A 13,204-nucleotide genomic window follows, 5' to 3' on the forward strand; every position below is an offset into this window, starting at 1 on the left:
GGAGACTTTGTTATTAAATTTCTTTTTTTTTATTACATTAACAGATTCCTGGAGGCTTCCTCTAATTTTAGCAGGCATGAGAACCACCTGGTGGGGGCGGAGGGTGTTAAAATGTAGGTTCTCAAGTCCTTTCTGCATCTTCAAGAGATTCTTACTCAGTAGGCTTGGGATGGGAGAAGGAACTTGCATGATTGATAAGCCCCTTGCCCCAGTTCTGAGGCAGGTCATCCAAGACCAAACCTCAGAGATGCACAACTTTAGTCTGTGGTTTAGGGCCTGACATTAGGCTCATTGAGCTTATTGAACGTCTGCTAAATTGATTTTCTTAGTACATCAATGTATCTAAGAAATCTCTACTTTGCTTGTGGGCAGTTCCCAGTTCTGCCTAAATTTCCTGGAAGGACTCGAAGTGAATATCTAAGGTACCATCTCCGAATCAATGGGTCTTCCCTCAAAATGCTCAGGAAGACTTGACAACTCTCCAGGATCTGCCATTAAGAACTTTGCCACCAGCTGGGTTTTGGTAGTCGGGTGATTCAGTCCTATAGAAAGCCCTTGGGTGCTATAATTCTCTTCGGCTCCCACCTCAGGTGTGTAAAAAGGATTGCAGAGTGTTAGCCATATTTTTATGTGGGGGGGAGGTCTACAGAAATGAGTCAAAAATTATTCCTTCCACATCCTCTCCAATATTCCTACCTTTCTTAAAGAAAGCCTGAGCTTCTTTTTATGGTAAAAGACTAAAAATAAACATACTTGAGGTCTCAGGAGTGCTGGGGAAAATGGTGTCTATAAAGTATCATTGAACTTCTGAAGGGAACCTCTAAGTGTTTTTTTTTTCCCTAAAAACTATAAAGCTGCCTTCACTTCCCATTCGACAGAAAGTATAATCAATTAAAATCTTTCTTGAAGGGAAGCTGCCTGCTCATAAAATAGAAAACATGGCACATAAACCTCCTTTCCACATACACAGGCAATTTCATTAGAATTAAAGGCACTTAGACATTCACAGTGCAAGAGAACACCACCATGTGTGTTTAGACTGCAAGGAGAAAAGGAAGAGAAACAATCGCTGTGGTCTTTGGAATGTTTTATCTGTGTACCTTTTAAATTTATCCATTTCATCATACAGATTCCTAAATATCGAAGCACAGCATTTCTTACATGAAATCCTCCCCATGGCAAATCTAATTACACTGCCATCAAAGTGTGTGTTCTCTCTATTTTGTCAAGGTGACTGCAGCAGCCAGTAGAATGTTAACAGTGTCTTTCTTTGCTCACTATCAGACATTTTGGGAAACAACAGTAGTCTTTACAGATATTGATTTTACCAAGCATTCTTTTCTTTTTTCTTTGTTTTTGACAATAAGTATTTGCTGATTTTTGAATAGTAACAAAGACAATCAATCCCCAACTGGAAAAAAAATAATATATTTAGGAGATTTTAAATATATATATATACAGAGAGAGCTTGATAGACAGTTAAAGTCAACATTTGCCTATTTGTCAGCAAACAAAAACATAGGTGCTTGCTGTCTTTGGATCACGTGCTCCAGACTTTGTTTCAGATGCACATGTCTGAACACCTGCTTTTCCAGGCCTGAGAGAGCTTTGCTGCCTTCTGAATATGGCAGCTATGATACAGCCACCATGGTTTTTGCTCATGCTATTTTCCATTCTTTATTTTTTTAATCTGATTCCTAGCCATCTTGAAGACTCCATTCGAAATGAAGCTTATATTGATCTCAACAGTCCAAAGTGATTTCTCCTTCACCTTAGCCCAATTCGCAACTCGTAATGACCCTTATCTCAGATCAGCATGCATCGTTTCTCATCATCTGTTCATCTACTTATAAAAAGTGTTTGCTGGGTTGCCAACCTGAGGGAGAATAATCAGAAGGACTCAGGAATTCTTGTACCTACACTTTCTCCATCACCAGAGCCCGCTTTCTGCTTGTCATTTACCTGGCATATTATCAGGATGGGGGTAGATGCTTATAACTCACAGAAACCACGTAGCCTGAGGCCCTCGAGGCTGGAGACTTTCAGCTCAGGGCCCCCTCATCTAGACATTCTCAGTAATTTGTATACCTTCTTTGTCACATCTCTATTATTGTCATATTGGTGCCCTTCCTCCATTACACTGCTCTGGGAAAGCAGGCTCTCTGTACTTCTGTGCCCCATGTCCATGCCCAATGCACACACACATGGCACAGCAGGCCCTCTTGACGGTCTCTGCTCTCTCATAACTCGTGTCCATACTGGCAGCGTCACACATTTGGGGACCCAGGACATGCCAGGTTCTAGGGCTCACCTGGAGCCTCTGTCAGTTTTGTTCCCAAGTCCAATTCTCCTCCAAGTAACACTGACCTTCCTTGTATCAGCTATTGAGGCACTGCTGTTGGTTCGGATCCACTCTCCTTTGAATACCTATTGTTGCTCTAGACAGAGGTGTGAGCATTTCTTCCACCCTCATCTTATACCTCTCTCTTCTCTTTTTTGGTCAGTTTCTTCTCCTACTCATCTATTTTGGTTAGGATTTTATATCAAGTAGACTAGGTCATAGTGTCCAGTTGTTTGGTCAAGCAAGCACTGACCTGATTCTTTTTTTTTTTTTTTTTTTTTGAAAGGAAGGAAAGACAGAGAAGGAAGGAAGGGAGGAAGAAAGGGAAACATTTTCTTGTTTTATTATATTTTGTTTGTTTGTTTGTTTTTTTTACATGGGCTGGGGCCGGGAATCGAACCGGGGTCCTCCGGCACGGCAGGCAAGCACTCTTGCCCGCTGAGCCACCGCGGCCCGCCCACTGACCTGATTCTTACAGTAAGGATATCTCGTGGATTTAAATAATCCATTAGTTGATTGCATCTATGAATGAGTACATCTATGGTCAACAAAAGAGATTATCTTCAGCAACGAAAGAAATCTCATCCAATCAGTTGAAGGCCTTAAAAGGAGAGCCGATGGCTTCAGTAGTTGGAAAAAATAACTCCTATCTGTATTGTAGCCAGCCAGCTTCTCCTGGGGAATTTATTGAAGCCTTCATTGGCATTCCCAGCTTGTAGTCTGCCCCGTGGAACCTGGACTTGCCAATCTCCATAGCTGTGTGAGCCAATTGCTACGAAAAATCTTGGCGGTTCTGTTTCCCTGGAGAAACCTCACTAATGCAGCCTACTCCACAGCTGGATTTCTTTCTACCTGGATTTGTAGATCCACAAATATACCCCAGAGGTGGAGGCTCACCCTTTGGCAGGAAGGGGGTTAATGGGAAAACATATCTATCTCGCTAACTAGATTTCCCACTTAGTTCTATGTAAGTCCCTGTGCCTAGGGGACTCTCAACAAATATTAGTTGAAGTTAATCATTTCAAAGTTCTCTTCAAACCCTTACAACAATTACAGCCTCTATTCATCCACCAGTTTCTATTAGGTTGCAAAGGTCTATACTTGAATTATTAAACACTTATCACTCTGTGGCAGTTATTCTTATTTTCTACTTCATATGTGAAGAAACAGCAATTCAGAAACATTAAATAACTTGCCCCAGGTAACTCAATTAATAAGAGTCAGAAAAGAGATACAGACTCAGTCTTCTGACTATAATCTATATGCCATTTCTATTATGATAGGCTTTTTCCCCAGTGAGGAACAAAAGTCACTAAGAGGGTTTACATTTTAACTCTTAATTTAGCAAGTCAGTAGTTGTAACTCTAATGGATAGTGCTGAATAGAAGTTACCTGGTTATCTGCACACTGGTTAAAAAGTTGAAAAATGCCAAAAGAGATAGGTATGTTATTATTTATCAGATAATTTAATTATTTCATAATTACCTATGTATTTTGGAAAATTTCAGCCAGACTGATATATTCTCTTCTCTGAATCTCAGAGTTGTGTTTTTACCCACAAATCTGGGTTTTTGACCCAAATAGATAGCACACACCACCCCTCCGACAGTTAAATTGAAATATTTCTCTTCTAAGTAGGTAATTGGTCAGCTGAAGGTTAATGACAGTAAAATGCTAATCACCAAATTAAACATATCATATTTTAAAATCACACTCCCTTAAGAAGCATTACAGTATAATTACACTCTGTGAAACTAAATCAAAGTCAGGGAAACTTTCCCTCTCAGCAGCAACATGTTTGTCTTCTGTCTTTCTCTATTTGATTTCACAAGTTTCATAAATCATTTAGCAGCTGCCATTGTTGTCAAACTGCTTTGGTTTTAAATGTAAACATTTATAACTATTGTTTTATTTTCTAAAGCAAAGAGAAAACTGTGTTGTAAACAGCAGCTCGGACTGACAATACTTTTAATTTAGCCGGAGATAAGCTACTGCTAAGGGATCAGGATGCTCTCAGGGGCCCTTCCCCAAGTTCTTCCTTGAGAATATACATGGGCCTCACCTGCAGGCACATCCAGGTCAAAAGCCAGAGTCTCAGTTTGAGTTCAAGAATTCCGAAGACAGTGAGCAAGTAGGTTGGCTGGGCTAAGTCCAGACTTGACTTTGCCTTGGATATGTGATCCTTCTTCCAAATGAGAAGCACAAGTGCATTTGTCAAGACATTTATATTTCCAAGAGTTTCAAGGACTGTGAGAAATATTATCATTCCATTTGTTACCAGAGAATATGATTCATATGGGAAGTCACTTAAAAAAACAAATAGGTTGGTATTAGACCTTCTTCTCCATTGTCCTTCCAATACCTCTTCCAGCTGGAATACTTACCTATGACATGTCCCTGTGAGTCAGAAAGACTTGTGACGATGCAAAACAGTCACGGGCTATCAGTATCAGGGCACTCTTGCTGTCTTCACAGGAATGAACACGTAAAGAAGGACTAATTCATCAGATTTGTTAGAAGCTTTTTTTTCAAAAGAAATCCAAGGTGACTTAACATGAAAGTGTACATATCGCAATTATCATTAAAAATAAAAGCTATACATGAGGAAGGAAATATAGATATGTGTGGACTAGTAAAGTTTACCATATATGAGCATTAAATATTATTCTAAAATTCCAGCAGGCTCAGGAGAGTCACAATGTTATGCCCAGCCTTCATATCATATTACTTAATTATCATAATAATTCTATGAGTATGTATGAGTGTTCTTTCTATACAGGAAAAATAAACTTAAAAGATATAATTAAATTGTCTAGGACTATTACAGAAAATCTGAGTTGGGATATGAACCCAGGACTTTTGCTCTAAAGAATATTCTCTTTCAATCCGTGTTTAGGCAAAAAAGGGGACACTGGATATCTTATGGTGTGACACAAGAAATTATACTAATGTGGAAATAGAGAAAAAGAACTTTCTCCCTCTCTAAAACATATAAAATTAATTTCTCACTTAGTTCCTTAGATAGTTTCATGTCATAACCAGCAGCAATTACCTGGAATCAGATTGCCTGCATTCAACTCCTGGTTTCACTTGCCAGCTCTGTGACCCCAAGTAGCCCCCATAACCTCTTTGTGCCTCAGCAGCCTCATTTTTAAACTATGGAGAATAATAATCGCTATAGAGTTGCTATCAGAGTTAAAGTTGATAGTATTAGTATATGTAAATACTTTAGTACTAAGCCCAAAACATACTGGGTGTTTAATGAATGTCAGCTGATACTATCACAAAAAAAGGATAAAGAATGGAATTTCCAAAATAAGAATAATAAAAGATAGGGATTCCTTTTTTTAAATGTACATTCTGTTGGTTTCTCCACCCTTTGGGCTGGAATTAAGGTGTAGGACAAAACCTGGAGTGACATTTGAGGCTGCCTGTGATGTGTCAGGGAATTCTGAGGCAGAAGAGGTCATTTCTGAGACACAGTCTCACATAGGGTCCTGCCAGGAAGCATTAAACAGAAAAGGCTAGAAGTTGGAAAATGCTCAACAGGAAAAGGAGAAAAGAAAGTCTGCTTTCTCTTTTACCCTTCTAGGCAGTATGTCATCCTTTTCATCTGCAATTTAACTAACAACTAAACATAGTATATGTTATGAAGGAAGTACCTAGAGCATTTGTCACCATGATCTTTAGTCTCACAGTAAGTCTAGCAGAAGGCCCAAAGGTAACGGGATGGGGGAGAAACATGTTTTGATTTTGATGTGAAAAGAGAGAGAAGGCAAAGAGAGCAGATTCAAGATGCAACCATGAAAGAAAGACTTTGGGACACAGATGTTGGAGAGGAGAGATGCTAAAATACAAGCTCTAATACCAATCTTGGTTCAAAATGTTGTACATAGAGGAAAACAACGTTTATAACTATTCTTTTGCCCAACTTCCAGTCATTCGCAAGGCAATTGGGATAATTATTAAAACAATAATACTACCCAGATACAGGTTTGGCACAAATTGTTGAACCAACCACATTTAGATGTTTTTCCTACCATTAAAAATCCTGTTATCCTAAAAAAAAAAAACATTTTAGTAATTGGGTTGATTCATCTACTGAAGATGATTTCATCTCTAATTTAAATAAATCAACTCAGCCCTAGGATTTTCTCTTTACTGGATATAGTCACAATACTGGATTTTCAATTCTGGCATTACAGAATCTGGAAAGTTTCCATCCCACTGCACGAAATAACAGTGTCTGATAAAATGTTAAGAAGCTCGAACCATTCATGCCTGATTATTTGTCAAAAGTTCCCTTGAGGAGCGTCTTGTCCGTCAGTCACAGAAGACACAATCACGACTGCCTCATCAGGGACCAGGGACGAGCTGGGATTGAGAGCTCCTTATTCAGATTCCTGCTCCAAAACTGTCCCTTTGCTGCCACATTTCATTCCAGGAAATACATCCTTCTTAATAGGGATCTAACCCCACCAGAAGGTCCAGAGATCTTTAGAGTTGAGATTCTTAGCCTTGCAGTGGCCTTGTACCTTCTTTAACTGGTGTTTGTGTAACTTCCTTGCCAAAGGCATCTGAGACAGAGAAATCTTTTAACAGCAAAGCCAGGTGAATGAATGAGCCTATTCTGAGGCTGTAACTATAGCCACGTTCAGAAAGCAGAGAACTTTCCTACGGGCGGTAGTTGGTGCTCTGCCAACCATCCCCCACCCCCACCACGCTCTCACTTTGGGAGTCAGGAGGCCCGCGGCTGGCTACTCCACCTGCTCAGGTGTGATGCGTGGGCAAGTGGAATGCTCAGTCTCTGAGATTTATTCATTCTCCTCACTGAGCTCATTATTCCTTTGCTTTCTCAAGAAACAGGATACCATTCGCTACTGACACTTTATATACTAAAGAACTATTTACAATTTGTCTCCAGTACCTTCCATATCCCTGTTTACAACTTATTCCCCCAAAGGGAAACATAGTCTGAAGCGTCTGGGCATGCGAAGGAACAAGGCAGAAAGTACATTCTACATGAAAGCCAAGCTGGGTTCTGCTCAGGCAGCACCCAGGCACGGGGAAAACGTGTGTTGACTCCATATGGCTTGAGGCTCCAGGGACACATTTTTGGTCTCTGCCTCTGTGAAGTTCTCCTGTGTTTTCACTGTTAAGGACTCAAAGGAGGGCCGGAGGTGATGTGGGTTGGCAAAAAAAAAACATGATGATAAATCCTGCCTATGTACCTTTTCTGGAAAGAGCAGACAGCTGTTTTCTGCTTCCTATTCCAGGCATGCCTGGCACATGCTTTTTTCTCCATTTCCCAGCTCCCGGGTGGGGAGGAGTTGGCAAATGCACAGTTCCAAAACACCTTAATGAGGAGAATGCTATTGCGGGTAGTCATTATTGCGAACATCTGTGAACTGCAGAGTTTAATTGAGCTACAGCTAATGTTTATTGTGTGTGGAAAGAGTAGGGGATTAATGGTTGTTTGATTGTCTTGAGATGGTTTCCTATTATCTTTTCCTTTCTCTTGCTCTGCCAACCATGTTTTGTCAGAACTTACAGAAAGGACTTGAGGTCCCAAGATCAGGCATCTAAATCACCTAGAATCTTTGGATTTGCGGAAAAAAACAAACAAAAAACAAAAGCAAGATAGGAAAGTGTATCAAATGGCCTTCCTTAAATAGGTGTATATAAAAATTCAGAGCAGAGTTAAGCAGCGAGGAAAAAATACCTCCACTTCACCACAAAGGGAGATTTTCCCAGAGAATTCGTTGCAATTTCCCGAGTGATATCACTTTGCAATCTTGTTTCCAAATATACTTATTAGAAATAAACTGGTATTTCAGGGATTGGGCTGGTGAGATAAAAGTACGTGAAGGATCTTTTGGGTTAAACCCAAAGGCTCAAGAGGCCTTTTTAATTTTACTGTTTTTTTTTTAAGGCAGATATGTAAATAAATCTTAATTTATTTTCCTGGACAGAGCTGAGTACAAATAAACAATTTCCAGCATCTTGACTTCCCTATGCTGTCAGGCCTATGAGGTTTCAGAGCACTCTTCCCTATCGCCCTGTCCTTGACAGATCTCTCAAGACTTAAACGCACAGAACAGGCTTTCGTTTCAGTGTGACTTAAATTTGGAGCCCAGGAGAATCATTTTAAAGCTGCTTTTCAATAAGAGCATTCCATGGGTCTCAGATCTTAACTTCATTTTCATTAGAACTTTGGGAGCATGTATATGTGTCCATTCTGGACTTCGGGATCTTTTTTCATGCTGTAGACCTGTGCTCACAGCTGCACCAAAATTTCAGCATTCTTGGATGTTAATCTTCAAACAGTTACCTTTTGAAAGAACTCCATGGAATACATACATCAGGTTTTTCTTCTTGTCTGGTGAAAAATAATACCTTGCGATGAGTATGCCAAGGTAAACAAATCTGCTTGGGCCTAAAGGTCTAATTAATGTTGGTTTCTTTCTCTCATAAATTATCCCAAGCAGTGATTCCCCAGCCACATCAGTTGCTGCAGCTCTAATCCAGCCTGCCACCAATCTGCTCCTCCTCTGGGAGCATCCCGTAGCCCAGGTGCCTTTTGCACAGGTGAAGCATTGCTCTCTGCAATGCCCTTATATGTCACTTCATTCAGAGGACACCAAAGCAAAAAGCAAACCCAAACAATAGGAGCAACAAAATAGAAGAAGGAAAAAGTCTTTGGGATAAAATTCCTTTTGTCTAAGCATACATTCTTTTCCCTTCTGTTATTGTAGTGGGCAATTTTCTTAGAGAAATCTAAAAGAAAGGGAAACCAGGGGTAAAAAAGACATATGTGATCGGAATTAGCTGTTATCTTCAGGATACCACCTGATTACACATGGCATAATGAATTAAATGAAGTAGAAACCATGGCCTGAACCGGAAATGTGCCTTCTGCCTAATATAATTAATCTCAATTGAAATAGCTTAGCCATTTAATTTGTGTTGCATGAATGATGAAATGAAAGGGGCAAGTCTGAATTAACTTTTTTAACCAACAAAGATGATGCAACCTCCAGGCTTAAAAATCAATTGGGATTTTCCTTACAACCCTTCAGAGCTATGTTTATCAGTTACAATTCATTTCTCTCATAGATTGGTCAAACTATTGGTCTTGCTTTTTAGCCATTTGTAGTCCATCCAGAATTTGGGACAAGCTACATCACAGGAATATTTTTGGATTTTGACCCAAAGGGTGCCTGTATAGCCCAGATAGGTGCCGGCTGAAAAGCCCTTCCCCTACAAAGTATTTAGCCTCCTCCTTTCAAGATTTTCTTCCTTGGAACATTTGGAGGGGGAGGGAGATTTATCTTGCAGCTATTCTCTCATTCTGTGCCTCTGAGACCACTATGTTCCTTTCAAAAATGTTGTTTTGACTATACTGACCTCAGACGAATGGCCTCAACCCCCTCATTGCTCATTCCAAGCATGGAAATTCTTGCCTCCTCCAGAAATTCCTTTAGCATTTAACACAGTTCTTTTAAAGACCTAGTAAGAGGTTCTAAATAAAAGAAAAGCTCAGAACTAAATAACATAGAGTCTCACCACCATGACCTCCTCCTGGACCCTCTGCTGTCTTTTTCTCTCCTTCACCTGTGCCATGTTGCAGGGCCTGAATTCCTATTACCCTGTATCCAAATATTTGGGCAGGGGTGGGAGGGTGAGGGCTCCAATAATGTCACTCTAAAACAAATAAGGGGGTGGGTCACGGTGGCTTAGCAGGTAAGAATGCTTGCCTGCCATGCCTGAGGACCCAGGTTCGATTCCTGGTGCCTGCCCATGTAAAAAAATAAAATAAAATAAAACAAATAAGGATGTTCTGGAACAGTCCAATCTAAATTCACATTTAAAAATTTTGGGAAAATCATCTAAAAGGACACTGCTTTTTGGTAATGTACGCCGCTTTAGTAGAAATGGGTGCCCCTTTAGATAACTTTGTTTCTCTTTGCCACCCATCACTTCCCTCATCTTTTCCTCCTCATCCTTAGGCACAGACAGTCTCCTCATTCCTGAATCAGCCAAGAGGACAGAGTTCTGACTACCATGGTCTAGAAAAATATAATCTTAAGGTGGAAACTACAGTGGCCTGAGGCAAGAAGAGCCACAGAAAAGGGCATCTGGTGGTTTATATGCACAAGTAAAAGTAAAAGGGCTGTCAATTATAGTTCAGTGACACATAACCAAGCTCTCCCCACTAAATAAATTAAGCAACCATTGAAGTTATAGTCGGTGAACGTTAGTCAGGAATCTGCCTTCCAGCACTCACAAACTTCCAGCACAATGGATGAGGAAAAGGGCAAGGTGATCACTCAGCTGACCCTGGACCAGTGGCAGTTTAGTGTCCCACGGTACTACCCACCCCTTCCGCGCTGCTGCTTCTGCATCATGACCAGCTTCGGTCAGCGATGGAAACCCACATGGTCGGTCTCGGCTCTGCCTTCCTTTTTCAATAGGCTTCTCAGCGTCTAGATATCCTTCTTACCTCGAAAGCCAAAGCATCTTAATGTTCTTCCTCAATTGCTCCAGACATCCACACTGACTCCTCAACTGAGCTCACTTCCTCATCAGGTATCCTTGCTCGCTACCCTTTCTTTCAATCAGCTACTAGAAACCTTGTGGCTGATTCGGGCTGGAAGTTTCACTTCCAAGATGGCTCAGTCAGGAGGCCTCAGTCCCTCGCCATTTGGACTTGTGATCTGAGAAAGAAGAAGGTTGAGCCTTTTATGATCTAGTCTCAGAAGTCACCAATCAACCTGTTTGTTACAATGTAGATCTTAGAAGGACAACATGTGCACATACTGAATATTTTCTACCCACCCACCCCCAAAGGACTTACGGGCAGCACTCATCCTCAAATCCATGGAAATTTCTTCTGTAAAACATGAATATTCTCAATTGCTCCGCTTTTTAAAACCTAAGGAATTTGCCATGAATTCAATTAAAAAATGGAATTTTCCAGAACTCTTTGGATTTGGAGAAGGTTTTGGCCTTCTCCAAAATGGTCTCATGGATCTGTAAAATTCGTATTTCTTTTTCTTTAACTTATATGTATTGTCTTCAAAATACTAAATTAATGCAAAGTACTTAGAAAAAGTGCATTCTGATTCCAAAGCAGAGTCTGTTACAGAGTTTTATGTAGAATTGCTTTATGACATATATATAAGAAATAATTTAAAGGTATCACATTTAAATAAAATGAGTCTTAAATATTAAACATTGAAGATCTAAAATTATTTAATTATGAAAAATGACCTTGCAAAATTTAGAACTGTTTGTCTTGAAAGTTTACAGGCTACCAAGCTTTTAGCTGCAGTCTCAGGAGGTACAATGTGAACTATGGCTAATCCAAGTGAAGACAAAGAAAATACACACTAGCTTGGCAGCAATAAGAGCTGCTTATCTCCTTTATAATTAGGAATGATTCAGATGGATGGAGTGCTGATGTTAAACATTACTGTGGAGTTTGTTTTAAAGCAGCAGGTTGCAGTGGCATAAATATCAGCCTCAGAGCCAAGTGGATGGGATTTGAATTCTTACTTTTGTCTGGCCTTGGACAAGTAACTTAAACCCAAACTCAGCTATGGACAGGAGATAATGACTCTCTTTTAGGTTAATTAGAAGGACTAAAAGGAACTTTGGTAATGGACTTAGCACAGGTCCCTGCATCTTGCAGGAGCTGGCACCTTTCAGGAGCTAAAATAAGTTAGCTTTTATTGTCATGTAGGTAATGCTGTCACTCTGAAAAGATGGGTATGAATTAAGTTTCTAGATATTGAGTCATATATAAAATACACTTAAAAAATTGTCTAACAAATCCCTTTGTTGACTGCTAAAAGAGAACAATATTTGTATAAGTACACTGTGCCCTTCGCATTACCAATAGGTTAGTCTAGAGATTTAAATATTAGGTTGGCCTGCAGTGGAGTCCAACACCCTCATCCCAGCAATGGCAACTGTGGTTCTCATGAAAAGAGATGGAAAAGGAAAGTTTTCCTGGCCTCTTGCTCTGTCCCTTGGAATTCAGCTAACGATAAAGGAGAAGCTGGGCCAGTGCCAGAGATGAGAAGATAAGCATGAATTTTTTCCTTAACTACAAGTACAGTGTTTACAAGGTTAGATGTCCAGCACAGGATTTTGACATAATGTGATACAACTTTTGTTGTGATGATGACCTCATTCATATGCTGATAGGACTTCTGTTGCCATGGCAGACGGATGCTCATAAATTAATATTAAGGGCAGCTCTAAGTTTTAATTTATGACAACTTGATCAGTCCAATGAAAGCTACTCTCATCATAAATTTAACTATGGTTATATTGCTTGAGTAAATAACTAGAAAGCACACCATTACTCTTACATTGAGTACAACATGCATTTTGGTTTTAGCCATATTTAACAGTTCAAAAGAGTAAACTAAATTTTCATGCAGGTACAGCAATAAAGGACCTTGAAGATGATCTGTTTTACTTATGAGGAAACTGTTCCAAAGAAGGAAAGGGATTTTTGGAGGGTCACACACTTACTGAGAAGCAAAGCCAGAGATGGAATCTGTGTTTCCTGATCCCTGTCTAATTCTCTTGCCTCTTTGTTTTACATCAATATCAATACCTATCTAACATTCCAACTTGAGAGCTCAAGTTTCCTTTTCTCATCTAGTTACAATTTGCCAACTTTCTATAGAGTATAAATTATCTGCTGAGTAATCACAGCATGTATTGAATGGCTTTCAGATAGCAACTTGTGCCTTTCTTTTTATGACTCCTCCACCAGACCCATCACACCTCCTACAAAGACTACTACAATGAACCCATCTCCCTACTTCTGTCTTCTCTCTACCCCAA

The 13,204-nt window shown here is 39.9% G+C and overlaps 1 long non-coding RNA gene across 3 annotated transcripts in view; it reads left to right on the top strand.

The window, feature by feature from the left end:
- LOC143675964 (uncharacterized) overlaps window positions 1–13,204 on the top strand; it is a 68,601-nt gene that overhangs the window by 6,370 nt on the left and 49,027 nt on the right. The gene's annotated exons all lie outside the window — the stretch shown is intronic.

This window comes from Tamandua tetradactyla, chromosome 3 (assembly GCF_023851605.1).
Source record: "Tamandua tetradactyla isolate mTamTet1 chromosome 3, mTamTet1.pri, whole genome shotgun sequence".
Taxonomy (NCBI): domain Eukaryota; kingdom Metazoa; phylum Chordata; class Mammalia; order Pilosa; family Myrmecophagidae; genus Tamandua; species Tamandua tetradactyla.